The 27,576-nt window shown below is 38.5% G+C and overlaps 1 long non-coding RNA gene across 4 annotated transcripts in view; it reads left to right on the top strand.

Moving 5' to 3' along the window:
* Positions 1–27,576, top strand: part of LOC128851005 (uncharacterized) — a 46,279-nt gene that overhangs the window by 5,302 nt on the left and 13,401 nt on the right. Inside the window, exons 3-4 of one of the 4 annotated variants that reach the window (XR_008448287.1) lie at positions 6,188–6,366; positions 14,912–15,055. This is a non-coding gene — a long non-coding RNA (uncharacterized LOC128851005). Of the gene's footprint in view, positions 1–1,049; positions 6,367–14,911; positions 15,056–27,576 lie in introns of those variants that run through there. The other 3 variants (XR_008448289.1, XR_008448286.1, XR_008448288.1) reach the window with 3 other exon arrangements.

Genomic DNA, 27,576 nt, shown 5'->3' with positions numbered 1-27,576 from the left:
GAAACTATCAATGAAGCAGCTTCAGAAATCCATGTAAAGATGGGTGATATTTGGTATGGTCACGGTTGCTCTGTCATTATAAATTAATAATAAATTATGGATAATATTTGTCTCTTGGAAAAAGTTTCTAAATCCCTTGCCTGCTGAACTTGGTTCAGATATTAGCAGAAGGAAGAATATTAAATAATAAACTTGCTGTCCAAGAAATTAACCAGTTCTTTTTACAATCTATAAGATGCCTCAAGACAATTTTCATATATTCCAGCTTCCCATGCTTTCAAATGGAAGAGGTCTCTTCAAGTAAACAGATTCTGTGTTGGCAAGATGGCAGTCAGTGCTGAGAAAGAAGGAGGAGTGATTATATATTATATATTTCCTGAAAAGCTTAATGACAGATTATCCATTCTTACTTATCTAGTTAAAGTTACACTGACATATTGTTACCTATTCATTAGAGACCTTTCCCTCCAGTATTTATAGACACTTGAGCTAAATTTTACCACCGTTATCTTGTGATCCTTTCTTATTTAGTCTTGGATTGTTTAGTACACTCTAAGCTCATTTAGAAAAACACCCTGTAGAAGGATGCTAGTGCTGTTAGAGGCTCTGACACTGCATGAACAGAGGTTTCAGTTGCTGGCCTCTTTTTCTAACAAGTGCTGTATAAATGCAAAGAAAGCATTATGGTTATTCTGAAGAGTTTAAAAATACCTGTCTCATCTCATCTCCCTTGAATTGCTAACATACTGCATGCTTCCCTGATTTTTCATAGAATCGTATAAGCCTAGATAGTTTACTAAACTTGGTGGCACTAACTCTGTATGAACTTAAATCTTCTTCTTAGACTTGGCAAAATCTCTCCTGTTTTTGAATTATCCTGTGTTGGGGGTTTTTGTGGCTGAAAATGTAGTTTCAGGCTTGACCTTACAGTGTATTTGTAAAACAGGTAGTAAATCTGGTGGCGTGACTACTAACCTTAGGTAGGGTTAGTAAAAAAAATGATTGCCTTTATGAAGTGTAGGACATCGGTATTTTTATGTCAGGTTTTATTCTGTGGTGGTGCTGAAAGAATACATGTGTTTCTTCACCCTCAGAAAGCAAACACTTTGGGCCTGGAGACCATTATTCTTCTCTAAATAAATGAATATTTTTTTAAAAAAATACCCAAACTGTTTTAGAGCATTTTTCTGTAATGTTTAGGTCCTGTGTTGACAAGGGATGTGGGGAGCAGATGGGGTGAGGGATGGTGGTGGTGACAAAAAAAACTATTACTTTTTTTTTTTTCCTGGAGCCTAAAATATCAATAGTTCAGCTTCTAGATGAAACCAAATGTTGCTACCTTCTTGTTTGCTGATGTAAATTTATCAACCCTCTCATTTGCATGTGTCACAACCTACTGGCCTGTTAAATGCACCTAATTTTATGTCCTGTTCCCTGTCAGTCTCTCAACCTTTCTTTGTACTTTAAAATTAGAGATAATATGATACAAAGCCGTGATGATGTTCAGTAATTGTTCTACATAAAGCATAATTTCTACCTTTGCCTTTAGAACAGAAGAGAAAGCCTGTAATTGTCCTTTCCAGTCTGATAGCGCTTCTTAATACCAGAAATGTTATTAACTAGCCACACGGATAGTTTTCATCTAAGCTGTAGTGTGTTAATGCAGATGCTTTTGGGGTGTGCTGATCTTATGACATCTGGATACTGATGTCATTCCCTATACAGCATAACTGGATCTAACAACACCTCTTTTTCCCCCTTCCCCCTGCACCTTTCTTCCCCTTTTTCCTTCTTTTTTACTTTTTTTTTTTTATCCAAAGTTGTCAGGAAAGTAGTTTTGCACCTTGGCCAAAACTCAAACCCAACCATCTGCTTTTTCTATGGCAGCAGCACCTAACGAGGTTTGGGCGTATTTGTCTCTGTAAGATATCAAAAGAGCATCTTGCAAATTGTTCACTCTTCCCTCAGACAAGGTGCCATGACAGTGACTTGCTACTTGCTAGTCAAATAGCGAGCTTCCTGTCTCAACTAGAATGCCAAATACTATACATGGTTCCACAAACATGGAAATGCAGTTAGTTTTGTTGCAAACAAGTATTCTTTAGTAAAATTTTACTTTCTAAAATGCAAACCCAATATAGTTTGGTAAAAAAGGGAACTTAAATATTTAGTAGAATCAATTGTTTGGGAAAATATTAGTTTCTTGAAAAAACTATAAAAATGAAGATATCTAAGATGGAGATTTCACTGGTGAATATATTCTTTCAGGTTTTATAACCATCTGATCTCTCATTTTTGGCTTTAGAATTGTTTGCTCAATTCCTGTCTCTTGCTGCTTCCTACCCGCATCTTTCAGCCTCGTCCTTTTCACGATCGTGTGGTTGGTGCATGTGCACAATCATGTGACCTAAATTCTGCCACTTATACTGTCGTAAGAAAGTTTGGGAGGTCTAAACCTAACTTTTCTTTTTTGTGGATAATTAAGAGTACAGTTGTTGGAGTGCCCTGTACTTTAAGAGTTAGTATTTCAGGTCAAATAAAGACAGGCCCTTATGCACCCTGGCATATTCCAGTGGTTATTAATGAATGCTTTGGAAAGGCATGTAAATAATGTCTTCAACTTTAGAATTTGAAAGGTTTTCAGTGTATTTTTTTAAAACACTGGTGTTTAAAAATGCCTTTCAGATGGGCCTAAGAGCAAGGTTATAAAAGCTGCTAAAGTCAATTTATTTTTTTATATATATCTTGCTGTTATTTATTTCTTGTTGCTGTTGTTATCACTTCAAAAGCATTTTTATGCTTTGCAGAAAAGTGTCCATAGTAAACAAAAATGACCATGAAATTCTAATAGATGAAGAAAGTAAATACAAATACTATGTCCTCTTTCAGTTGTATTAAATACACTTATTTTAATTAAGTTGTATTAATATCTGAATTTATTTGCAGTAGCAGGTAATAAGTGTTTAAATAAACTAATTATTTAGAAGATGAGTTTTTCCTGTTCTCCTTAGTGTGGCAGAGTTCATGTGTCGTCACACAGCACAGATAAACTGCTTCTGTATTTCATGCTTCGGAACAGAGGGACATTACTTAAATAATATAGGGCAAAATTATTTTGTAATTCAGCTTGTGTTGTTGGGTAATCATGGGTTTAGAAAACATTTCAACTTTCTTTTTTTCTTTTTAGATTTGGATATTTCCGGTGATTTTTTTTTTTAATGCTGTGCCATATTAAATCACTCCTTCATGCTTGAAAGAAAAGGTGTAAACTTAAGGAACTCTGTTTTGGATTTGTATTTATCAGAGCAAAATTACTCTGCTGAAGTTCAGTCACTGGCATTGATGATTAAAAGCCTCTTGGTGCGAATGGTGTTGATTTCCCTGGTTTTAAAGGTGTTTCTCAGAGTAGGACCTCTATCCTATGTTCATCAACCTGTGAAACACACTTTAAACCAGGAGCCAGCTCTGTGCTTCCTGCCTTGCTTACTGATTTATCACCCTCCATTACACTCCATCTTTGTCTCTGTTGAGACCACACCTGGAATACTGTGTCCAGCTCTGGAGCCCTCAGTACAGGAAAGACATAGACTTGTTGGATGGGGCCCAGAGGAGGGCCACAAAAATCATCAGTGGCCTGGAACACCTCCCATGTGAAGACAAGCTGGGAGAGTTGGGATTCTTCAGCTCCGAGAAGACTCCAAGGAGACCTTATTGTGGCTTTTCAATACTTAAAGGGGGCTTATAAGGAAGATGGGGAAAACCTTTTGAGCAGGGCCTGTAGCAACATGACAAGGAGTAATGGTTTTAAACTAAAAGAGGAGTTTAGAGTAGATATTCGGAATAAATTTTTTTTCGCTGGGGGTGGTGAAGCACTGGCACAGATTGCCCAGAGAGGTGGTAGATGCCCCATTCCTGGAAAGATTCAGGGTCAGGATGGATGGAGCTCTGAGCAGCTGATCTAGATGATGTCCCTGCTCACTGCAGGCGGATTGGACTAGATGACCTTCGTGGTCCCTTCCAATCCAAACATTTCTGATTTTATGATTCTATTCTTATATACCAAAATCCACTCCTGTACAGCAGGCCGACTTCCAAAGCTGCTGTCAAAACATTACTTGCTTAGATGATGATTAAAGTTAAATTGAAGTGTGATACTAGTTACAGGGGTAGCTGGGAAGCACTACAATGTGCCAGGCTTAGGAATAATGTATGGCAAGTTAGTGGTTCTACAAATCCTTCAGCAGATAAGTAATCCTATCAAAGGCAGTTGAGTGCATTTGATTAAGGATTACATGTGATTAGTGGTCTGCAAGGTTAAGAGTGCAATCTGTATCATTAATGAGAGTTCACATATTAATGCTGCTTTGAGCAGGAGGTTGAACTAGATAACCCCTGAAGTCTGTTCCAACAGGAATGATTTTATGATTATCACACACTGATATTATGCAGATAGATATTTTATTTATAAAAATCATCTTAATTGAATAAGCCAAGCTTTAGCAAATTATTGCAATTATTTTGCCTATTGCATCATGTTGTATCCTGGAGTTGCAAATTTGACCCGAACGTAAGTTTTAAAAGAGTAAGAGAAATACACCCATGCCTTTTTGTCTATTGCTCTGAATTCCTTGCATACGGTTTTATATGAGATTGAATTCCTCATATAGAAATTCCTTCCTAGCATGCAGTTGATTTGGTTCCAGTTCTGGAACTAGTCTAGAGTAGAGGGCCTGAATATTTGATGCTTTATGTGCAATTCAACTGTGTGAATGGACTTAAGCTACTTATTTCTGGTACCACTAGCACTGAGACCACAGTAACAAAGCAGTCAGTGCAGGTTAGCGGTCTGAGAAAAGTTTGAGGCCCTAAAGACTTTCTGAAGCAAGGAGTCAGAATGTGAGAGTGCATTCTTGTATTTAAAACCCAAACTATTCCTACCCCCCAAAAAAACCAACAACGTCCCCATTGTTAGAATATGGTTTAGGGAGTGTTAGGAATGGTTGGACTCGATGATCCAGTGGGTCCTTTCCAACCTGGTGATTCTGTGATTCTGAATATATGTAGATGTCAAGACACAATGTGTTAAGTTTAATAAACAATACATATTAAGTGAATATCAAGATGAAGTCTTTATCATTATTTAAGAAATTGTATTTTGATCCTTCTCATTACGATGTATGAGGAATTCATATGGATTTCCTTCCTGTGACTGGATAAAATTTGTACTTATTGCTATTTCTTTGACTGTTCTCTTCCCTATACTGCTTTCAGTGGCAAAGTTGTGATCTACCTTGTAATTTACACTTAGGTGACAACAGTAGTTTCTGAACTGCTGACATTTGTAGTTGCAATTAGCTACTTGCTCCTGTTTCCTCATTTTCCCTCCTGTTGCATTAGCACAGTCATTTGTGTCATCATGCAGTGACTTGGATCAGAAAATAAGTCCTGACTTCAAGAGGAGTGTCTAATTTTTAGCCCAAGTTAGTTTTTCGATATGGCTCAGTGCATGACTCCACCAGCAGATACCTCTGCACTAATGAGGTTGTGGCACAAGAATGAGAATAAGCAGCAGGAGGGTCGTCTCTCTTTGAACTGGCACTCTTACATGTTCATCGAATTTTGTGTCTAGAATCTGTCTTAGAAACGATTAATCTTTTCCTCAAATAAGCACCTGAAGTAAGATACTATATATTTCTGTAAAATCAGAAAAATATTGTATGGAACTTGAGGGCAATCTTCTAAGGCTGAATACATCAGCATAACAACAGTAGGTGTCAGTTAGTATTTGCAATTACAAAGTCATTCACAGTGGAAGGAATAACCTGAACTACTTGAAGATAATTCTAAGTTACAAGTAAATGTTCTGCAAAAGTACATGAATCATTATAGATGCTTTGGTGAAAACTTCTTTGCAATGTGCCCGCTGTCAAAGAAACAGCCTTAAAATTTATTGAAGTGGTGCTCCACAGTGGCATTAAATGGAAGTTCTTTACCTCAGCATTTCTACTCAAATGAACTGTCCATCTGTTTTAAGTAAGTCATTTATACTTACTTCATCGGTAAGTGCATATACATATCCTCTGTGTGTTTTTAAATGCTATTGACAAAGAACAAATTTTTGAAAACCAAGTAAACTCTTCTCAGTAAGTTTACACAAAATAAAGCTTCTATCATTTCTTGCTTTCAGTTCAATCTGTGCCTTCAGGTTGTCTGTAAATTTTCAATAATGGCAATACATTCATTCTGCCATTTGGAGGAGCCTGTGCCACAGAATAATGATCTGAAGGAAGCTCACTTGTTTGCAAGGAAGAGTCTTCATTTGGGAAAACAGTACCGATGCAGCCAAGAGTGCTTTGTCAAGTTCAGGTAAATGCTTTTTCTTTGGTATTTTTATAATTATACTTATTTGGAAGATGATAGACTGGCATTTCATTTAAATAGCATACATGCAGTGTCAGGTCACAAATTGTCAGTCTTTGTGTTGGTCATCTGACATGTAAAGGATCTTGAAATGAAAAGGCAGATGCAGTAGCATGCATAGTTAAGAGATGCATGGAGGAAAATAGTTGTCTGGGAAATAATTCTAAAACAATTAATTATCTCTGGAGTACTTGCTGAGGATGGAGATTATGATGATTGTAATGACACAATTCCCTTTTGCTACTCATTCTTTTTCAGAGTTTTCTGATGTGTTTCTTTATTTTCTGAATTTAATATTTTGCTAAGCCAGAGTTGTTGTTTTGGATGCATTAATAATTAAGTCCCAAATCATTCAGGAGAAATAAAAAAGAAGTCACAGTCAGGTTTTCACCTCTTGGAATATCTTCACATTTTCTACTGAAAAACATCAGCTTTTGAATTTTCTGCCAGACAGATTTTTTTTTCTAAAACGGATCCTTAAATCTTCACATGGTAACACTGGATCAGGATTTAATTTTAGATGAATGATTACTGTATTTTGTGTTTATTTTTTTCTAGAATTCCCATTATTTTTATAACATAACAATGACTTCACAGCAGAAGTTGGTTTATAGTCATATTCTGCATGGGAGCTGTATGCAATGTACATTCAATAAGAAGTGTTAGCAGTAGAATAATAAAACAATTATCAATATTTAAACAGGTATTTGAATTTGTTTCCTGTGTTCTTATTGCAGACCGCAGGGGTTCTCTCACTGGTTATGGGTTTGGTGTTCCAACCAGCAGTCATAGAAGTGACAATTAGAAAAAAAAAAAACTCAACCAGATTGTTTCTTACCAGAAAGGCAGAGCACAGTTTGTCACCCTCTTTGATGGTGCACCTAAATTTGGAAACTTTTTTATGATACCTGTCTGCTTTGTTGCTAAATTATGGGATCGCTTGCATATATAAGACTATATCTTTATACATGTGTATATGAACTTACGATTTGCCTTGCCAAAAATCCAACAGGATGAAAAATACTAGATTTTTAAAATTTAATACTTTCATATCTTTGGGGTCCAGAAACAGACACTCCTGTTGAGCATGTTTTTGTGCACACACTTAACTTTATATCAATGCCATTGTAGTACAGTACTGATCCTTGTGAACTTAAGTGATTTAGAAAGAACAGTACTTTTTCCGTGTAAGACCTTACTTTAGTCTCCTTATATTTAAAGAAAATGTAAAGATACTGTTTTAAATAAATGCTCTATAAATTTAATGGATAATTAAAAACTACAAACTAGTTAAGAAAATCTTTTTTAACTGTTAGTAGGTTACTCCAGAAAGGCAGAGTACAGTGAAAATGAGGCTGTTGCTTCTTCAGTGAAGTTTTAGAAGTAGAAAAGCATTTAAATGAAATCAAAAGAGAATCAATTCTGAAGATACTTCTTAATTTTTCTGGTTTTATTTTGCACTATGAATGCAATGAATAATGTTCACCAATTTCAAAATGCTTTTTTATAAATGCTACAGAATTATAAAAACTGAGGTCTTGATGCATCTGACTTTATTTTTAATATATTTAAAGAACGATATTCTTAAGCTGAATATATTTTCTTGGTGGTGAGAACGGCTTCTGGCAGTACATGAAGACAAACTGTTATTTAACACAGTTCCACAAAACCCAAAGTGGGACAAGAGTTAAACATAAAACAAGTTCAGTATTATTCAATAATAATGATGTCTATAGTATGTGTACTGAGATCAGCAAGTCTATTCTTCTTCTGAATCTCTCAGCAGAACTGTTGTTGTTCCTAGCACACCCTTCTGTACATGGACAAAAGTAGGTTTACCTCAAGGAATAAACAGTCCTGTAACTGAAGAGTAAGAAGGTCAGGTATTTAAAATGATATTATTTCAGTGAACAGTTAAGTCATTTCAATTGCTTGTAATGTACACAAATATATAAAAATACTTGATTTGTCATGCATTGAGAAGTCTCAAGTGATTTATATCAGTTTCTGGGTTTTGTTTTTCCTTTTTATCTTGGGTGGAATTTCTGAAATTCAGCTCTGCTTTCTAAATGTGTTTTCCCTGAAGTCAGTGAGCTGACCTGAGTGGGAATAAAGGCTGGTTTATCTTTAGTGAGACAAAGTTAAGTCATCACTAAATGATTTTGAGATCTCATCCTTGAAATACTAGGTCTCTGACATTCAGTGGGATGAGAATCTCAGAACAGACTGACTACTGGGGACTCCCAAGCTACAGTTCAGATAAATAACTTCCTTGGAGGAGGAACTTAAAGGTTTCCTCTTTTTTAAATTATGATAACTAAGTAGCAAAGGGTGCAACTTAAACTATAAATATTTTCCACTTAACATTTACATTTAAAATAGATATGCCTATATTTGTGAGAGGATTTGTTAATTACAGTTTGAGCATTATATACTTATCTAACATTTCAGGAGTACTATTTCAAAAGAGGACTTCTTTACCAGCACAGAACCTGAATGCTGAGTTTTATTCTCAGCCACATTTTTCTCTTATTTTCCAACATGTAGCTATAAGTGTTCAGCTCGTTCAGCTCCAGCAATTTCCATTTTGCAAAGACAGAGATGTCTTTTGGTAATGCATGCATAATTTAGAAGTAACAGCTTCTATATTGGAGTAAGTGTTAGGGGCTCTGTTCAGTCATGGGATTAACTTGGTTGGTTTCCTGCTCCAGCTGGTCCCCACTTTCTCCAGGGAAAGGGTAGATGAGTTGGTCGTGTTGTAACAGCCCAATGCAATTTGCAGCCTAGTGCCTTAAAGTCACACAGAGCTGTCACACTTTTATTTCTGCTCTTGAAAAGTACAGTGGTGCAGCAGACGCTGCTGCCTCCGGAGTGGGGGGTGCACAATAGGAGCAGGAACTGTTATAGCCATCTCCAGTAATCTGTCCTAGGCTGTCACCCAGGGTTGTCTTTCACTCTCTGTTTTAGGGTGGAATGTGGAAAATAGTTCTGGAATTGGTAGGAAAAAAGCAAGAGATTTTTCTTCTGCATGTACTGTTTCAAAAAGAAAATATTACACCTTTGTGGATTTTTTTTTTTTAAGACTTACACAATTTTGATGATAGACTTACTTCCTTGCTTACTTCAAAATCAGAAAGATACTGTAAGAGATCGGTATTTTGAGATCAAGAGTGAAAATGGAGAATATTTTAAGAAAAAAGATTACAAGAAATCAAATAAATACATGTATTACCTGTTAAAAAATATTTAACTTCAATGAACCATTAACATCAATGAGATATTTTGGGTTTTCTGTGTTCAGTTCTATAGGCAGTATAGACTGTGAGAGAAACAGATACATATGAAGTAGATCATCTGGTTTAAGAAAGTAAGCAACTATTCCAGCCAACATATTGGTTAAACAAAACTATTACAATACAAGTGTTTTCATAGTAGCTCTTTCATTAATTTAAGTAAGTGGAAGAAGTATCACGTGCTTGTAGTAAATTGTATGTTTCTTCAGGGATTATGAAAAATACAGTTGTTCTTTTTTGCCTTAGACAATTCAGTAATCCCTATAATTCTTGTCACAGGTATACTAAACAACTAGGGGAAAATTTCTGAACCATTTGGATTTGTAAAGTTATATAAAATCTGGGCAACAATTACTAAGAGTTCTTGATAATTAAAAAAAAATTACATAGCAGACAGCAGATTCAATCTTGGAGAAGTAACATCTTGTAAGATACCGTCCATATATATCTTACTTTGTTCTTATGGTATAAGAATGCCTGAGAGGTCTCACTGGCTGTGAGAGCTGATGTTAAGCCCTAAGGTAGGCTATACAATGATAGCAGGACTGGATACCACCTAACAAACTATGGTGGTTTTGGCTCCCAGCATCATGACATTCTTTTGAGAGCAGGCACAGAAACACTGATTATCAACATCGAGATTAAATACTCTTCTCTTGGATCCCAGCATTTTAATGTTGTCATATTGAGCTGATTGGTTACCAATCAACCAAACTTTTCAAGAAGATTATTTTGTCTTATCTGTAATCCAGCTATGATGGGGGTTTCAGGGTCTTCCAAGACAGGGATATCTCGTTCCTGACATGCTCACCAAGAGGAGGTGATGAAGCCTGTGTAGTTCCTTGAAGATTAACTTCTTTATCCTGATGTGGAATGGGTAATTGTTTATGTCAGGTAGTAACAATACCTGCTGGCCAGAACAGTTAGTCTGAGGTGTCATGTCTCTTCCAAAGATGGTAGAGCACAGCAGAAGGAATGAACTACACAGGAATATTCTCTGGGTCAGGAAGAGGATACATTTCCTTGGATTACAGTGCGAGTTATGGAATACCATCTTACTGTACTTGGTATCAAATAAGGACTCCAATCAGCATAGTGGAGAGGGATAGTCAGTGACTTTAATTTCATTTTATGCAGCACTATCAGTACAGCAGTCATTTGAAGACAGTCTTTAATTAAGGAGCAAAGTATTATGGTTTGTAGATGGATGAAATGCCCTCTGCTTTGGTTTAGTTAAAGACCATGTGTATTAGGTCTGGCTGAGATGGAATTAATTTTCCCCATAGCAGCCCTCATGGCCCTTTGGTAGCCAGAAAGGTGTTGCTAACACACCAGTGTTCTGGCTGCTGCTGAGCAGTGCTTGTGCAGCACCATGGCTGCCTCTCCAACATTCCCCCATCACCAGTAGCCTGGGGCATGGGCAAGATCTTGGGAGGGGACATAGCAAGGACAGCTGACCCAAACTGAACAAGGGGATATTGCATACCATGTGACATCTGCTTGGGAATAAAGGAAACAAGGGGGCAGGGCATTCGTTATTATGACATTTGTCTTTTGGAGCAACCACTATGCATACTGAAGCCTGACTTCCCGGGAAGTGGCTGGCCATTGCCTGCTGATGGGAAGTAGAGAATAAATCTTCTGTTTTCCTTTGCTTCTGCCTGCAGCTTTTGCTTTATTAAACTGCCTTTATCTTGACCCATGAGGTTTTCTTCGATCTTATTTTCTCCCGACTCTGTCCAGCTGATAAGGGGAGTGATAGAGTGACTTCTGTGGGCACCTGGCATCAAGCCAGGGTGAACCCACCACACCATGTTCAGAGACATATCTTTTTGTGAACTTCTAGCAGTTGTTTTCGTGACTGCTTATGGAATTTATTTACTGTAGTGTGTTGATGAATATTTTCATGATTCTTTAAGCAGTATCTGTCTTGGCACAGCCTTCTGCATCTAAACACCAGGTAATGAGGGTGTTTACTTTAGCCTGACCTGCTTCTGCTACTGCTTTTTCTCTCCTCCATTTTTAGAGACAGTGCCTTTTATTGCAACTTGCTGTAGACTGACTTCCTACTGGGCCAATTAATCCTAGAGACATCAGTCATATATGTTCCCACCTTCCAGCCTCATCTGTTCTTACAGTGCTTTGTAATGAGATAATCTTTATATATAGAGGTGTCATGTTTGCGTAACAAGATTTTCTGCACAAGTATGCCCTTCCCATTTATTTATGACAGGATGCTACTATTACAAGGACTGTATTGTTGATTTTTATTTTCAATTTTTTTGGTTCAACTTCGGCTGACCAACTAGCAAACAAAACCCCCAATTTTTAAGTACCTCAGTTTGCAACACAGATCCATCCCTAAGATTAGAACAAGTTTAAGTTATTAAACTAGTGGCCTTCTATGGTGGAGTGACTACCTCGGTGGACAAGGGAAGAGCTATGGATATTATCTCTCTGGACTTCTGTAAAGCTTTTGACATGGTCCTCCACAGCATCCTTCTCTCTAAATGGGAGAGATACGGATCTGATGGCTGGACTGTTCAGTGGGTGAGGAGTTGGTTGGACTGTCACATCCAGGGAGTAGTAGTCAAAGGCTCGATATCAATCCAAAGATTTCTGGGAGTTATGGGTCTTATTTTCCTAAGCATGCCTTCATGCTTCATATATTCTTCCTAGTTTAGAGAAGCTTAACTGGTACATTTTCTAAACTCGGACACTATAACTTAAGCTTAAATGAATTACTGAAGTTGTCCTGCATATATGTGTTTATCTCGAGTCTGTTTTGTCTTTTGTGAAACAAGTCATAAGTGAGAAGGAAAATGCATTCTTGTTTCATCAGGTGATTCTGGTGTCTCCACTCAGTTGTTTGGGATATACCACTCCTGGTGTCTGAAGGGGAACATGCTTGTTAAACCTTTTCTTCTTTTTAACCAAAGTTTGTTCCTTTAGAAACAAAAACGTTGGGTTCTTCTAATGGTGCAGCCTTAATTAGCAGATGCCGTTTCAAACAATCAAATAAGTATAGGTGATGGTAAAAATACTACTGTGCAGCTGAACTAAAGGGGTTTTGCTGGATAACAACTTGCTTGTTATTGTCATTGGCAAGTCAGAGATAATTTCCAAAGCTGTAGTCTGGCTGAGGAGGAGTAATTGCTTTTAGGTGTCTTTTTCAAGCCAAAACACACACTTTGTTTCTACCCGTGTTTTTACCAAGATTCAAAATAATCACAGCATTGTTGCTGAAAACCAATATTTTTAAAAGAAAAAATGAAAAGACTAGTGACACCTGAATGGCACATGGAAAACTCCTGTCAGCTGAACTCCTGACAGAATCTGGCAGAAATTCAAAGTCTAGTTTGTGTCTAGCAATTCCATTAACATTTCAAAGGTTGATAATGTTCTGGGAATTACACAGGAGGGATTATTTTTTTTAAATTAAGAATTAGTACTTTAAAGCCTTGCCTGCACTAGGAATATTGCAGTGATCTTGCAATAGGTAAATGGACAATATCTGAGACACTTAAGTTCTCTATCAGATGTTTTGTCTCTTTATCTGTACTGGTATAGTTAATGTAACAGCTATCTTTCCCCGTAGTGTGAACAGAGCTTTATATTTTCAGTATTTATTCAGTATTCACTGAATATTTATCAGTATAAAACTGTATATATTGGTAGCTTATTTCCTCAGAGAAGGAAACATTCTCAGAGTGCTGGCTCAATTCCAGAAATTGTTTTTAATTATATTGCAGTTGCTATGCCTGTATAAACTATTTGTATTGGAGACCTTACACCAGAAGAAACCAACTTCATTCTGGTTTATTTGCCCTCATCCACAGAGCTTCATAAAAGTTACACCACTTCAATTTCATGGATTTAATTTGCCTTTGTGGGTAAACTTGCCCTTTACACAGACTGATCTCTGTTTCTGCTAGAGGACATAAAAAAGGAGTGTTTTGACAATAAAAATGCATTTTCTCTTCCAATATAAGCCTAATCTATTCAGTTAATATCAGAGCAAGTAGAGTTTGCTGTGAACGGTTACAATATATCCATGTGGCTGCACAGACCAGAGTCTTGAGAGCAGCTGTCTCCCCCCCTAAATCTCAGCTTAACTCTCTGTTATTTAGTATGGAACACGAAGTTTTAAAAACTCTGACCAAACTTTCAGTTGCTGTTTTATGGATCACTGTCTTGCCTGACTTTTCTACTGTGTAAATCAATCTTATCCAGTACATGTTACCTAAGAGAGAATTAAGAAAGTTGAAATCAGAATGTCAGAACTCAAATCACTCGCAAATAAGGATGTTCTGCGTATGCTCATTCTATAAAGATAATGTTGAGCATATTCAGATGATTCCTGTTTTAAAGCTACCTCACTTTAAAAACAGGCGAGGGAGAGATCTTGATGGGGAGGGTGTTGTGATGGGGAGAAGTCTGAAAATCACTATAACCCTTCTGCTTTAAGCCCGGGAGCAGTAAAGAAAGGACCTAGTCAGAGAGTAACTAGCAGGAACAGAAAGAGCCAAAAGCTCAGTAAGCTTTTGATCATTTAGGGAACATTCACTAGCTTTAATTAGCTGTTCTCTATACTATGCTCATTGACTGTTTGTTCCACTCTCTTTCTATCCATTCTACCTCTCTACTGTTGCTTCAGTCCTTCTTACTTCATACGCTTCCCCCTCCTAATTCTGCCCTCCTTACTCTCTATCTCACAAAATAGAACCACTGTTACATTTACTACAATGAGACCGTTTGTGAACTTTTCCCCCATGCTGTCTTATCTGTTTAGACTGTTGGTTTTTATATAATCCAGGACCTTTTACTGTTCTGTGTTTATGTACTGTCTAGCACAATGGAACTTCAATTTTCATTAGTCCTTGGAAGACCTTAAATACAATTAAGAATAATATTCCTTTATCCTTTTTAATAGCAAATCATCTTTAGTAAAATTACTGCCCTTAATGAGATGAGGTATATGAGATGTAACAGGATAAGAGGAACTTATCTCTTGCAGTTTTTCTACAGGTGAACTAGTGATTAAAAAGTAAAATGCTATAACTGTGTTTCTGTTACAGTCAGCATAATATGATGAACATTTCGGAATAAATTTTGACTATGTTTGCATTGCACTTGCAGTGCTCTGCAAATTGTTGGTTTGTTTTCTACACTTTACAGCTTTTAAATTTGCTTTCTAGAAACCACTTAGGTAGATGCGGGTTGCTTCTCCGAAATCCATTCTGAAGCTTGAGTACAAAGCAAGAAGGGTACTAAAGATGGATATGAATGGACACCTTAAGGATAACAACAGATATGGCATCTTCAAGAGCAGTGGTATTCTGGTAAGAATTTACATGTAATTTATTAAACGGTACGCGACAGTTCTCAGTAAAATGTGTCTGTGTATTTCTCTGAAAATTTGTCTAATTGTTTAATGAAAATTTCTTCCAAAATGTGAAAAGAAGGAAGATTGCTCTATACTGTGCAGGATTTTAAATTTTGAAACACTGTGCAACTTAGCAGTGACTTCTTGCATATAAAAACAGTTAAGGTATCTTTTTAGAAAAGTGAGTTATTTTAGAGAAATACTTAGTGGCCCTTTATGTCTCACTGTGTGTGAGCTTGCTTCTCTGAATATTTAGAATGGAATATTTTTGTTCTGTCATTTAAGAACAAAAGGGTTTTTTTGCACTCAGAGTATACTCAGAGAATGTCATAACTAACTTCTGGTGGCATATTTCATCACTACACATGTAACTGTTCTACCAGGTATTGTATCCAACTTTGCAGGAAACAGGAAACAGTTATGTAATTATTGACAAATTAATCATAGCTGGAAAGTTTTAATCCTTGTGTAGGTTAAAAAACCCTATAGTGACAGCATGCTAAGTCACTGTACTGGTTCTACTTTGTTGGAAGTTTCACAGTATTTAAATAATGTACACAACTAGCAAATGCAAGTAGAAACACTTGCATGAAAGAAGTTTTACTGTACAGTATAGTAGAAGTGGTTCCTTTTAATTTAGTCTTTGAAATAGCTTAGGGCAGTGATTCCTTATGCAAAAATTCTCGTTTTCACCAAAACCAATTATATTCTTATCAATGTATATACTGATACCTTGAAACCCACAAAGAATTTGTGCCTTTGTTTCTTCTTTCTGCTCTTTGAATCCCACTGGTGGTTGGTATTGCTTTGGAACTGTTCTGATAACAGCTGGCAGTTTTTAAAGCTTCTTCTTAAAGGTATTTTGAGGTACTGTGTATGTATATGCTGTGTAGTAAAGAGCAGCAGAGAGACTGAGTGTTCTTTTGATGAACTAATTTCATAGCTGAGGTAGCTGTTCCAGCAGCCTGCTGCTTCCAGTGAAATTAGGATTTTGACACACCTCTTCATTTTCTCATGCCATGCTAAGAGCTGTGGCGGCTCAGGAACTGATTCATAAGCAGATGAGGCATTAATTGGATGGACAGTGTCTATGAGAGAGTTTGTGGTTAATGTCTCAGAGTGGTAGCACTGTTCAGTCCACTGTATGCCTGTTAGAGCCCTTCACTCCGTTGTGAGGCAAAGATGAGGAGCTCAGATGTGTTGTGCTAACACAGGTACACCCTATGGGCTCCTGATTAGAGTAGCAAAACTGTAGTTTATCCTGGGGGAAAGGACTACCAGCCTGACTGACAGAATCCAGTTGCACTACACTCAGTTCCCCAGTACAGTCATGCCATGACTTAACAGTTACCTAAGGCAGCATTAATTACAACAGGATCCTCGCTAAGACATTGGGAGAGGAACTATGGAGAATGCCTGGTAGATAAATTCCTGAGAGGTCTGTGGCCAGACTCCAAAGTGTAAGTGTACTTATACAGTTACTCCTGGTGTAAGTGTACACGTTAGACCTGAAAATATTAATGTAAGCAGTCTCTTCATTTGACATTAGATTGGTATGGAAGTGACTAATTGTGACTTCTATTTAATATCCCTTTCTGCAACACTCAGCTTTGCATTTTTACTTTCTAGGTGTGTGGGAGATAAAATCTAGCCCTAAAAGTGCTATGCACTCATTCCACTGCCAAAATACAAAACACAAATCAGCAACTGTAATATAGGGCATACTAGGTTCCTCTAGCTGCACTGGACAAGTATGCATGTTAAGTATAGGAACATAAGCTCAGATAGCTGCTTAGATATATTTATAAGTAGATTTTTAAACCGCTGTGATTCCGTAGGCTATTGTAGCCATTTGGGATCAGGAAGTTAGGCTGCTCACAACTTATTTTTTGCCAGGCTAGTCTTTCTCTCTGATTCACTACATGACAAGTGTTTGGCTATTTATCTGATCTGTTTATATTTCAAACCAGCTTTCAGGAGGGAAAAAAAAAAAAGGAAGGGCTGAGCTCTTCTTAGTTTTAAAACCCCTCAAATTCTGAAGGATGATATCAATCAAGAAAAAACTAGTTTGCAGTTTCCATGTCGCAGAGGTATCTTATCTGTAGCTGCAGTAATTATAAAAATCAAGGCTGGAGTGTCTTTCTGTTGAGGTGACTATCCTGACTGGTATTGCTTCAAATAAAAACATTTAAAACAAGTGATTGACTTGTAAAAGAGTTGACTGTCATTTACTGTTTAATTCCTCTTTTGCCAAATCATTTTTGTGATATTAACTTCATTTGTGACACTTTAGTAGGTGGAAGCCTGAGGGGGAAAATGTTACAGTTCTTTCACAATTCATTAGTTTGTGGATGTTTCTGTTATGTTGTTTCCACTGTGAATGACTCATCTATTAAATGAACATGCCAGCCTTAAGGCATGGCCTCAATATTGCAGCCCACAGTGAAACCTGATGCCATTACATATAAAAATGTGAAAGATGCTCATATCCATTTGAAAACTTGAGAAGTTTTGTGCACATTGGACATGTGCTATCAATTACTTAACATGCTTTCTTTTAAAAAGCAGCATTTTACCATGTCTGATTGCTCTTCTTCACACCATTGATATGCTGAGTTTGTAGGCTACATCTGTCTGTGAGCCTAAGCTGGAACTGAGATACAGCAAATATTTATGAAGTGGTACAGTTTCCATGTATTGATTTCTGGACTGTTTGATGAGAGACTACAGAAGCATCTACTTTGCACTGCCACCTGGGTATTACTGTAATGATTTAGACAGATTCAGAAATGCTTTTACTTGGGAAGTTGATAATATAGATCTAATGTTCTCCATATTGTGAAAACACTAATTAGAGTGAACAAGTTGGCCTCTGATCATCTCCTTGAATTTTAGCTTTCTTACCAATCTAATTTTTCCTTTTTTTTAATAAGAACATCAAAGACAAACCAGATTTACCTATTGCCAGCATGTCACACAAATTATCACATCTAGCAGAAGATTCATATTGGAATGCTGCAAGAAGCAGGTCTACTGGCCTGGGGTTCCAATTCAATATTTCTTTAGTATCTGTAATACGGAGACAGATGTGCACGCACAGCAGCAATATGAGAGGGAGGGTTCTGACAAGTGAAGGAAAATTTTTCCAATACTATTTCAAATCTTTAGGATTTTATTCCTTTCTATGTGCTATATAGTAATGTTAACTATAGTAGCAGGGGGAAGTTGTTTTAAGATTTGGGTTTATTTCTCATTACCCTACTCTGATTTTTATTTGCAATAAATTAAATTACTTTCCCCAAGTAAAGTCTGTTTTGCCCGTGGCAGTAATTACTGAGCGATCTCCCTGTCCTTATCTTGACCTACAAGCCTTTTGTCATATTTTTCTCCTCCTGTCCAGCTGAGGAGGGGGGTGTGATGGGCAAAGGACGTCCAGCCAAGGTGTCATGGTTTAACCCCAGCCAGCAACCCACCACAGTCCCCACGGATCACATGTACATAGCTCCAGAACTTTTGTTCTCTGGATAATAGGCCTGTTGTTTGGAGATGAGCAAGTTAGAATGCTGTGACAGATAAATAGAGCATCGTGTGTCAGGTACTTTGGCTTTTAAATAACAGTTGTGTTCTACCATGCATAATACGTAGTGGTGGAGTTTATGCCAAAGTGAACAGATGTTCATATTTGAGTGGTCTCCCCATACATTTTTTGCTTTTTATTATCTCATGGCTGTACACTGGATGTGAATCTTTCTATGTCCCTATTCCTTTTCAAGATGAGATTGTCAATGCTCACCTAACTCTACTTCCACTGGTCCTTCCATTCCTTGTCCAGTTTGGGCTGCAAGAATATGAAAACTATGTGTAACTAGTAATAAAATTGATCACAATTTCCCTAGGCAACCCTGGGACGCAGTAAAAGTAGCCATTCCAATCCTGTTTCTCAGTCTAGCACCCCAGAGCAAGTCATCCCAGATCATGTAAGGATCGCTCCCTCAAAGAGTACAAAAAGGCATAAAAATATCTACTATATTTTTATACTACTGTTTCATCTTCAGGCGGTACTGACGTAGAGACAAGGGGAGGAAGGAGCTATATTCTACCTGTGCAGGTGCAGGAGCTGCCTCGCCAGGCTGTTCCTCCTGCAGTTTTCTGTTTCAGAGTTTGGCTTGTCAAGGTCCTTCTTTCATCTGCCAGGAGAGATGTTGGAATCCTGAAGCTCCCCAGCACCGCCCGCACGCCTTTAGATCCGCTCCCTCTTTCCCACCTGCTTCCAAGCGTTTTTCCCTTTCTTTCGCGATGAAGATGCTCAGCCCTCGGTGGTGTTTAGCGGCTGAGGTTTGAGGATCCAAGCAGGGTCTCCGGTGAGCCATGGCCGGTTCGGTGTGCGGTGCTGCAACCCCGCTCCCTCCCCGGGGCTGCGCTGGGCGCTCGGCCGGCCGCGGGTCAGACTTTGCCTCGGGCCGGCGCCAGTAAAGAGTCCTCGGCAGCCCTCGGGAGCTGCGCCCCGGGCCTCAGCAGCGCGGCGGAGCGGGGATGGGGCTGCCGGGGCGGGGGGCGCGGAGCTCTGCCCATTGGCTCCGCCCGCTGCCTATTGGCCCTGCCTGCTGCCCGCTGGCTCCGCCCACTTCCCCGCCCACTTCTGCCTGCTGCCCATTGGCTCCGCCCACTCCCTATTGGCTCTGCCTGCCGCTGCCCATTGGCCCTGCCTGCTGCCCACTGGCTCCGCCCACTGCTGCCCGTTGCCCATTGTCCCCGCCCACTGCTGCCCATTGCTCATTGGCCCCGCCCACTGCTGCCTGCTGCCCATGGGCCCTTCCAGCTGCCCAAGGGCCCGGCCCACAGCCCGTTGGCTCCGCCCACTGCCCATCGGTCCCACCCTCTGTCCTCTCCTGTTCAGCTGCGAGCAGTGTAGACCCAGAGTCGTGCTGGAACTGCGCTATTGATACAATATGAGGGCTATTTTGATCTAAGCTAAAGTACAGTTAAGTTTCATCTAAGCAGTTGTGGGTTTTTTTAAAGTCACACAGTGTCCCTCTGACACCAGGTTTTCTTTACAAGGATGTTTTCCCAACACTGCTCATTCTTTGACGATGATAACGCCTTGAGCAAAGCGTGATCTGTGCTGAACAAGTGTCTCTTCCGTAACCACCTCTGTTGGCAGTATTTTCTCTCTTAAAGCCAAGGTCAGGCAGAGAGCTGGAGCCAGCTCCAAATCAACAAGATTTTTGACTGCTGTGAAGTTTCATAACGTTAAAATTAGACCACAGAAAGCAGTAGAATACACGTAAGATTTCTGGGAGAATTTATCCAGTCATGTAAGTGGGAAATATATTCTGCAAGAGCCTTTCTCTCATTGCCCACGACTGATGGAGATCGCTCCCTTGCATTGCCCAGGCCCGGTAAAGGCTGCTCGCTTTCTAGAATTCCAAAACTAGTCTTAGAAAGTTTTATTTGCTTGAATTTTCAGTATCACTATCAACAAACAGTCTGGCGTTGGGGTGCCCTTGTATCGGTGTGATATGTCTGCTAGCATTTTGGTGATGTGGAACGTTTTTGAGCAACCTGAGCGAGTGGGAGGTGTCCCTGCCCCTGGCAGGGGAGCTGGAGCTGCGTGATCTTTAAGATCCCTTCCAACCCAAACCATTCTGTGATTCTGTGATTTTTCTAACATAGAGGAGAGCATGCTGTGAGATAGGTGATAGGGCGAGAGGGAATGGCCTCAAGCTGCACCAGGGAAGATTCAGATTAGACATCAGGAGAAATCTCTTCACTGAAAGAGTTACCGGGTGCTGGCACAGGCTGCCCCGGGAGGTCGTTGAGTCACCATCCCTGGAGGTATTTAAAAGATGGGGAGGTGAAGTGCTTAGGGGTATGGTTTAGTAGTGACAGGTACAGTTGGGCTTGATCATCTCAAAAGTCTTTTCCAAGCTAGTGATTCAACGTTCCTATGAGTGTTCGGTGCTGGGGATATGTCTTTGTCTGTAAAGCTGTGCCATATGCCAGGATGGAGGCATGGTCCTGCTTAGAACTTCTGTGTACCTTGGGAAAAGATGTGTAAATACAGATGAAAGCACTGAAAATGGCAAGAATAATTTTGCTCGTTTCAGGAAAATAATTTGCACAACATACAGACCATATGATGAGTACAATCTGAAAGTTTACCTTGTGGGTTGAAGTAGGTTTATTGCTTTGTTAGTGTAGATTTTCTTTGTGCATATATGGGGTAAACTTAGATCTTCCTTTAATGGATATACAGTGGATTGTAGCAAATGTTCAAGTTCAAAAATATACTTTGGCTAATAATAAAATATCTTCCACTTAATGCCTACAGGATATTCATGCTACAAGACAGGTGTTCTACTCTTGCAGCAACTACTGTGTATCCTGATGAACTCTTTGCAGTTTAATATTTAAAATAAGATGTTAAGAATTAAAGACTTCTGATCATTACATTAGAATTAAAGTGGAGTGGAAGCTGATATATTATCTGACACATGGCTTCTACAGTGCCTGTCACAAAGTAATGGCTCTCTTAAACTGTACATTAATCTTCAACAAGAAGTTCAGAAATGAACATTTAGTCAAAAAAAATTATTACCAAATAAATAGCTTTCATACTATTGGAATAAGCAAAGAAACGTCTTTTAACAATAAATTCCTTCACATCCAGAAGGAGTCAGTTTATGCCTTTTCCCGAAGAGTTTGTTTTATTGTGGCTGCCCATGTTTTCCTTAAAGAAAAAAAGATGTGTGACAACTTTGCAGTTAAATATGCCGTCAAGTGTATTTGAAGTTATGTACATTCAGTGCATATTTCTAGCATATGATGAAATAGCTTTAGAAACTTAAAAAATGTTCCTTTTACTTTACAAAGTGGTCAATATTTGTTGATGGAGTGTGTTATTAAAATGATCACAGGCAAAAGCTATAAACTAAGGGGTAATTTGGCAAGCAACAATTCTTCTACTCACAAATTCACACAGCCTGTGTCATCTGCAAAACAGAGCAAGTTAAACACAAGGGGAGTAAATTTGGTGTTCTGATTTCCTGGTGGTGAAGGGTCTGCTGCTTTCAGAACACAGATGAAAGAAATTGTATACTGCCTTTCTGCAACCTGTTGGCTTTTATGCCAGCCAGCTTTTCTGTCATGGCAGACAGTAAGATCTCCTCAGACCTATAACTGTACATCAGCTGAAATTCCTTTCTCTAAGAAAACTAGTACTCTTGCTGACATTCAAGTGTCACTGTACAAAGTTTATGTAATTACTTCAATTTCTTGGTTTCTCTCATCCTGGTACCAACTGCATTCTGTCTCTCTCTGAGAAAGAGTTCCCAGGCAATCATTCTGGTTCTTTGTGCTGTCTTATGTTATTGACCTTTTGAGTCTTCATTTGTCCCCTCTATTGTACTGCGTGATGCTTCAGCCGTTTATTTCTGCCCTGTTTAGCTGACCCAGCCACTTGCTAAACCATAAAGTCGCATCCTTGCTTTGGCAGTGCTGCCAGCCTCTCCTTTCTGTTCCCCCACTATCTTCCACCCTCAGACGTTATTATATTGTCTTTACCTTCCCAGCCACAGTGGGAAAAACTCAAACGGACTGCATGAAGCCCCATCCTTATGCTCTCTTTCATTTTTGTCCTGTTGTGTTTTGTCTATCAATAAAATTAAGACTTTCTGAGAAAGAATTACAATTTTCTCTATGCCTTTGTAATGACTAATGTAGTGGGGTAATGTGTTTTCTACTATGTGCTGTGACAATATGCATTTCAAACTAAAACTGAATGATGTAATCGAGATAACCAGGTAGTGTAGTGGTGGCTTACTGAGGAATTAGTGCTTAAGGTATTTCTAGCTCTATTGTTTGTGAGTGATCAATAAGTAGTCGCTTTGTGAGTGCAAGATTTGTGATTGGAATCCTTGTTAGAAACAGTGCTTTTTCTTTTTTTTTTTTTAAATTATTTTGCTAAGGGGAAAAATGTTACTTTAAGGCCTCTGAAAAGTAGAGAAACTTCTAATGAACTGGCTGTGATTTGAAATCAAGAAAAAGACATTTTAAGTTGAACCTGCGGTGGTGGAGAAAATGAGTTTATAATTATACTGATTTTAATTTCTCATGTATTTGCCTTTTTTGCTTACATAAGAGCTTAATGTGTCCAGCCTGCAGTTGTTTCAGAATTTTCTAGCTGTGACTATACTGTTGGTAATGAGCTATTAGCAGCACTTAATGCAAACTGTAGGAAAAGTTAGCATGAGATTGTGAATTAGAGTTCAATGGTGAAATCAGGTTGCTATTCCTTTTTTTTTTTTAATTGATATTTTTACATAAGAATTATCACACGGGCTTAAACCATAATACAACTTCCTTGATTGCTAGTAAATATATACCAGCGCTTCAGCTGATGTTAGTTCAAGACCAGGTTGGATGGGGCCTTGGGCAGCCTGATCTAGTGGGATGTGTCCCTGCCCATGGCAAGGGAGGTTGGAACTAGGTAATCTTTAAGGTCCCTTCCAACCCAAACTATTCTATAATTCTAATTCCAAAGAAGTTTTTTTCCTGATTTGTGTAGTAACTGGTTTGATCTATACCACTGTTGATAGTAGCGTTGTATCTACATTAATGACTGAATTTCCTTGATAATCAATACGAATAAATTACATTTGATGTGAAAAACTTCTGATCAGTTTTGAATTTTCTACAATTCAGATGTTTCTCAGTATTTTTTTCTTGTGTTCTAAGCTAGCAAGGATAGAAATGTCTGATCAGACTTCTCTGGAACATTTATTATTTTTTATGTCCACCTATAACAGTCTTGTTTTTAAACTTGCCAGTTTCTCTTCACGTGATATTTTCAATGCTTGTTGTTGTTCCTATTTAAACTCTTTCTATTTCTTAAGTGTCCTTTTGGTAAAGGGGTGACCTCTACCACATGTGGTTTTTCTGCTAAGGTCACAGCATTGATTTTTATAATCTTATTACACTGCCTTTCTTCTAATTCTCTCCCGTTGCTTAAGCGGCCTGTTTTATTATTTTTATTTTGAGTGCAGCAGCAGGCTAGGCAGAGATTTTCACAAAACTGCTGAAGTGGTGCCCTAGTTCCTTCCTGAGGCCAAGGCATCTGATGTTCTTTCCCATTACAGCATAACTGATCTAATGAATGATTTCCATTAAAGAGAGGCAGTCCCACCACCTCCCTTGCACCCGATGATGGCATTCTTCTGCCCCAGTGATCCAGCTCATGAAACTATGTCTTGTATCTGCTATATCCTAGTCTGACCAATAAAAAGATGATTTTTTTTCGTGGTTTTGCTCCCTGAGCGTGCTCGCTAGTGATGGCTGCTGCTGTTGTTTCAAGGAGAATAGAGGTGCATGTGGCAAAGGAAGGTGGAGGTAGCAGTATGGAACGTGTCCGTTCCGCAGTGGTCTGCATCAGATCGGTTTAACTAGCGTAAAACTATGCAGAGCTGTGACAGAAGTATTAAGATTGAGATAAATGCAGGATGGATGAAAATGCCTGTGTCAGCGTAAGGTGAAAGAGCAAAACAAAGGGTTAAAAAAATGGCTTGCACTGATAAGGAAGGACATGTTTCCAGGACACCATTCCCAGCAGTATCTGTGTGCCCCAGCGCAGATGACTTGCCGGCAGAAGACTTTGCATCCTAACAGCAGGAGAAAGGCAGCAAGGTTGTAGTATATCCCATAAACCATTCTTTCTCCTGCTAGCCAAACAGGAGAAAAGACTGCAGGCATGTGTGTCAGACCTACATTCCAAACGAGGAAAAACAGACAATGGGCAGCAATATGGCCTAAGATTTATGGAAGGCAAGGTAAGACTTGTCCTCTGTTTTGCAGAGAAATTATCCTGACCAGACGATTTGGACAGATAGGGCTTGGACCTTTTGAATAGAGAGAGCATAAGGGTGTGAGTGAATTAAATCTATGGGAGAATTAATGTCAGTGGGTAGCAACAACTTATCCCAAGGTTTTGCAGGTAACTGTTAACTTTCCTTTGCCTAAACCAGAGTTTTGTTACACTAAGTTCCCTACAGCTGCACCTTTAATTTGAAACCTCATGAAACACAGATTTATTTTAGTATGCATTCGATATCTATCATTATTTAAACTTGATTTGGAATTTTTGGGGCCCACTGATTCATTTTAGTTAGATTATAACAGTTTTCCATGGTTCAAAGTAACCTAAATAACTGCATATTTTATGCCATGGTACTCAGTAGGACCAAATCCATTCTTTTGAGACACTTTGCAGTTAAATCTTTGCCTTTAATGAAATTTATTATAATGAAATTAATAAATTAGTTCAGTATTTTGCCATGTTTATTCTCATCAAGTTTTCATCTGTGACTGTCAGTGTCTTGTTTCTTTGTTTGTTTGCTTCAGGATGAATTCTTCTCTTACTTAGGGCTTTGAAACAACTTATTTCTGTTATCCGGATGAATAGATCCAGAGCAAGAACCAGATCATAAGCAGTAGTAGTTGTTCTATTCTATTTCTTTTGTGCATGATGCCTGGTATGACTTTTGCTTATTGTTTATAGTAGGATTAGATTTCCAAATTTGTGTGAGACTCCTATTTGATTCAAATAACTTCTTGAAGCTCATTGTTTCTTCATAATGTTTTATTATCTTTTTCCCAGCAATTAGGATGCATTCAGAGACTCTGAGATTTTATGAGAATGTAAGATGTATCTTGGGATTTTACTTCCTTATTTAGGGCTTTAGGGACCTTCTTCATGTTACTGAAATCTCCTCTTTAATAGAGTATATTTAAAGTTCCATAAGTTTAACAGAGAAAAGTGTCTGTTGTGATGCGTGAACATTTTGCATATATGAAGGGCTTCATTATGTTTCTTACTTTTACCTTACCAGTCCTACATTTTATCATTGATTGTTTCAGACATTTGTCACACATATGTCAAGGGTTTCCGTGGTCTGCTTCCCCCACCCTGCTTTCTCTGCCAAAAGTTCTGTATGCATCCCAGATCCACATATGTCTTCCCATTACTCTTATTCTCCCTTCTCTTTCACTGTGTTGAATTGTCTTGAGGATTTGCCCATCATTCAGACTGCAGAGAATACCAGCTGGGGCCAGCCACAAACACATTCCAGCTCTTTGTCATAGCATTAAGGAGTCTAGAATATAACAAAGTTAAAGTTGATGCACAGCTGTGTGTCTGCTACCTGGTGTATTTTCATAATTCTCTGACAATTACACAATCAGGTACTGTTTAATAAAATATTGTATAGCATTGTAAGACTGTTTTTGCATTAGTGTAAAACAGTGCTATTTGGGGACTGAAGTTCCTCTGATGCTTGGCACCAGGCAAACATGGACCGAAAATATTACCTGCACTCCTAAATGTTTGCAATGGAAATACAATACGGTTGAAAAGAGAAAATGTGCACAGATAAGAGAAACATTGGGAGCTGAGAGGGATCACCCATACTTAAGGCATCCAGTTCCTGTAATTGAGTCAAAAAACACATCTCCGTAGGCCACTTCCACAGCTTATCCAGAGACTCCTTCAGAGGACGGTTTGGAATAATTTAATAGGAGTTCCTTCGTCAAAATTTCTCTCAACAGGAACGTCTCTCCATTTAGCGCATAGGAGGATGTTTACAAATATTTAAGGGAGTTTCCCCTAAAGCATAAGGTGTAAAACAAGAAAAGGTGTAAAAGGTTTGTTTGAAAATATAACATGCAAGTGAGAGAGGAGCTGGAAGCTGGACTCCTGACACTGACTGACAGGTGGGAGACATGAAGGGAAGAGGTGCAAGAACCATCTCCAACCTTTCATATGGTCTTTTCAGTTTTACATTTCATGAAAAATAGCCTAGCTTTGAATGAGAAGTTACCACAGCTGACTTCCTGATGATGATTTAGGAACAATAGGTGCAGTGGTGATAGGCAAGGAAGGGCCTTGGAAGTGAAGGAACAGATAGTAGAGGAGAAGTCAGTGAGAGCTGTGGAGACAGTGACATGTTCTCCAAGTGATCAGGTGGGAAAAGAGTCTTTGTAGCAGTTTTCCAAATGAATGCAAGTGAGATCAGGCTGCGTTTCTCAAAAGCAGAGAGAAAAATGTTGCTGAATCAAAATGCGATGATGATGGTGACCTGATTGAATGCTTCAGCTGATTGAAAGAATTAAGAAAAATACCAGCTTGGAAATGTTGCACTGAAAGTATCTGCAAATTATGAATATGAATCTTAGGATTTGGAGCAAATTTTGGATCTAAGGTGATGCTAGAGTGATGTGTCTGAGCAATAGGCAGGGTGGTGGTGTAGTCGTGCAGCTTTGCATGTGTTACCAGCAATTAAGCCATTCATATGAAAACGTTAAAGCTCTGTTCTCAAGTATAACCATATTATTTATTATTTGGAGTTCTTCACTCCTATGTTTGCTTTCCAAGTAATATTGCTTAGAATATTTCCCCACCTGCCACCAAGGACTGGACATTAGTTG

The sequence above is a fragment of the Cuculus canorus genome, chromosome 1 (assembly GCF_017976375.1).
Source record: "Cuculus canorus isolate bCucCan1 chromosome 1, bCucCan1.pri, whole genome shotgun sequence".
NCBI lineage: Eukaryota > Metazoa > Chordata > Aves > Cuculiformes > Cuculidae > Cuculus > Cuculus canorus.
The sequence above is the reverse complement of the archived record's forward strand: the minus strand, read 5'-3'. Positions and strand labels throughout refer to the sequence as shown.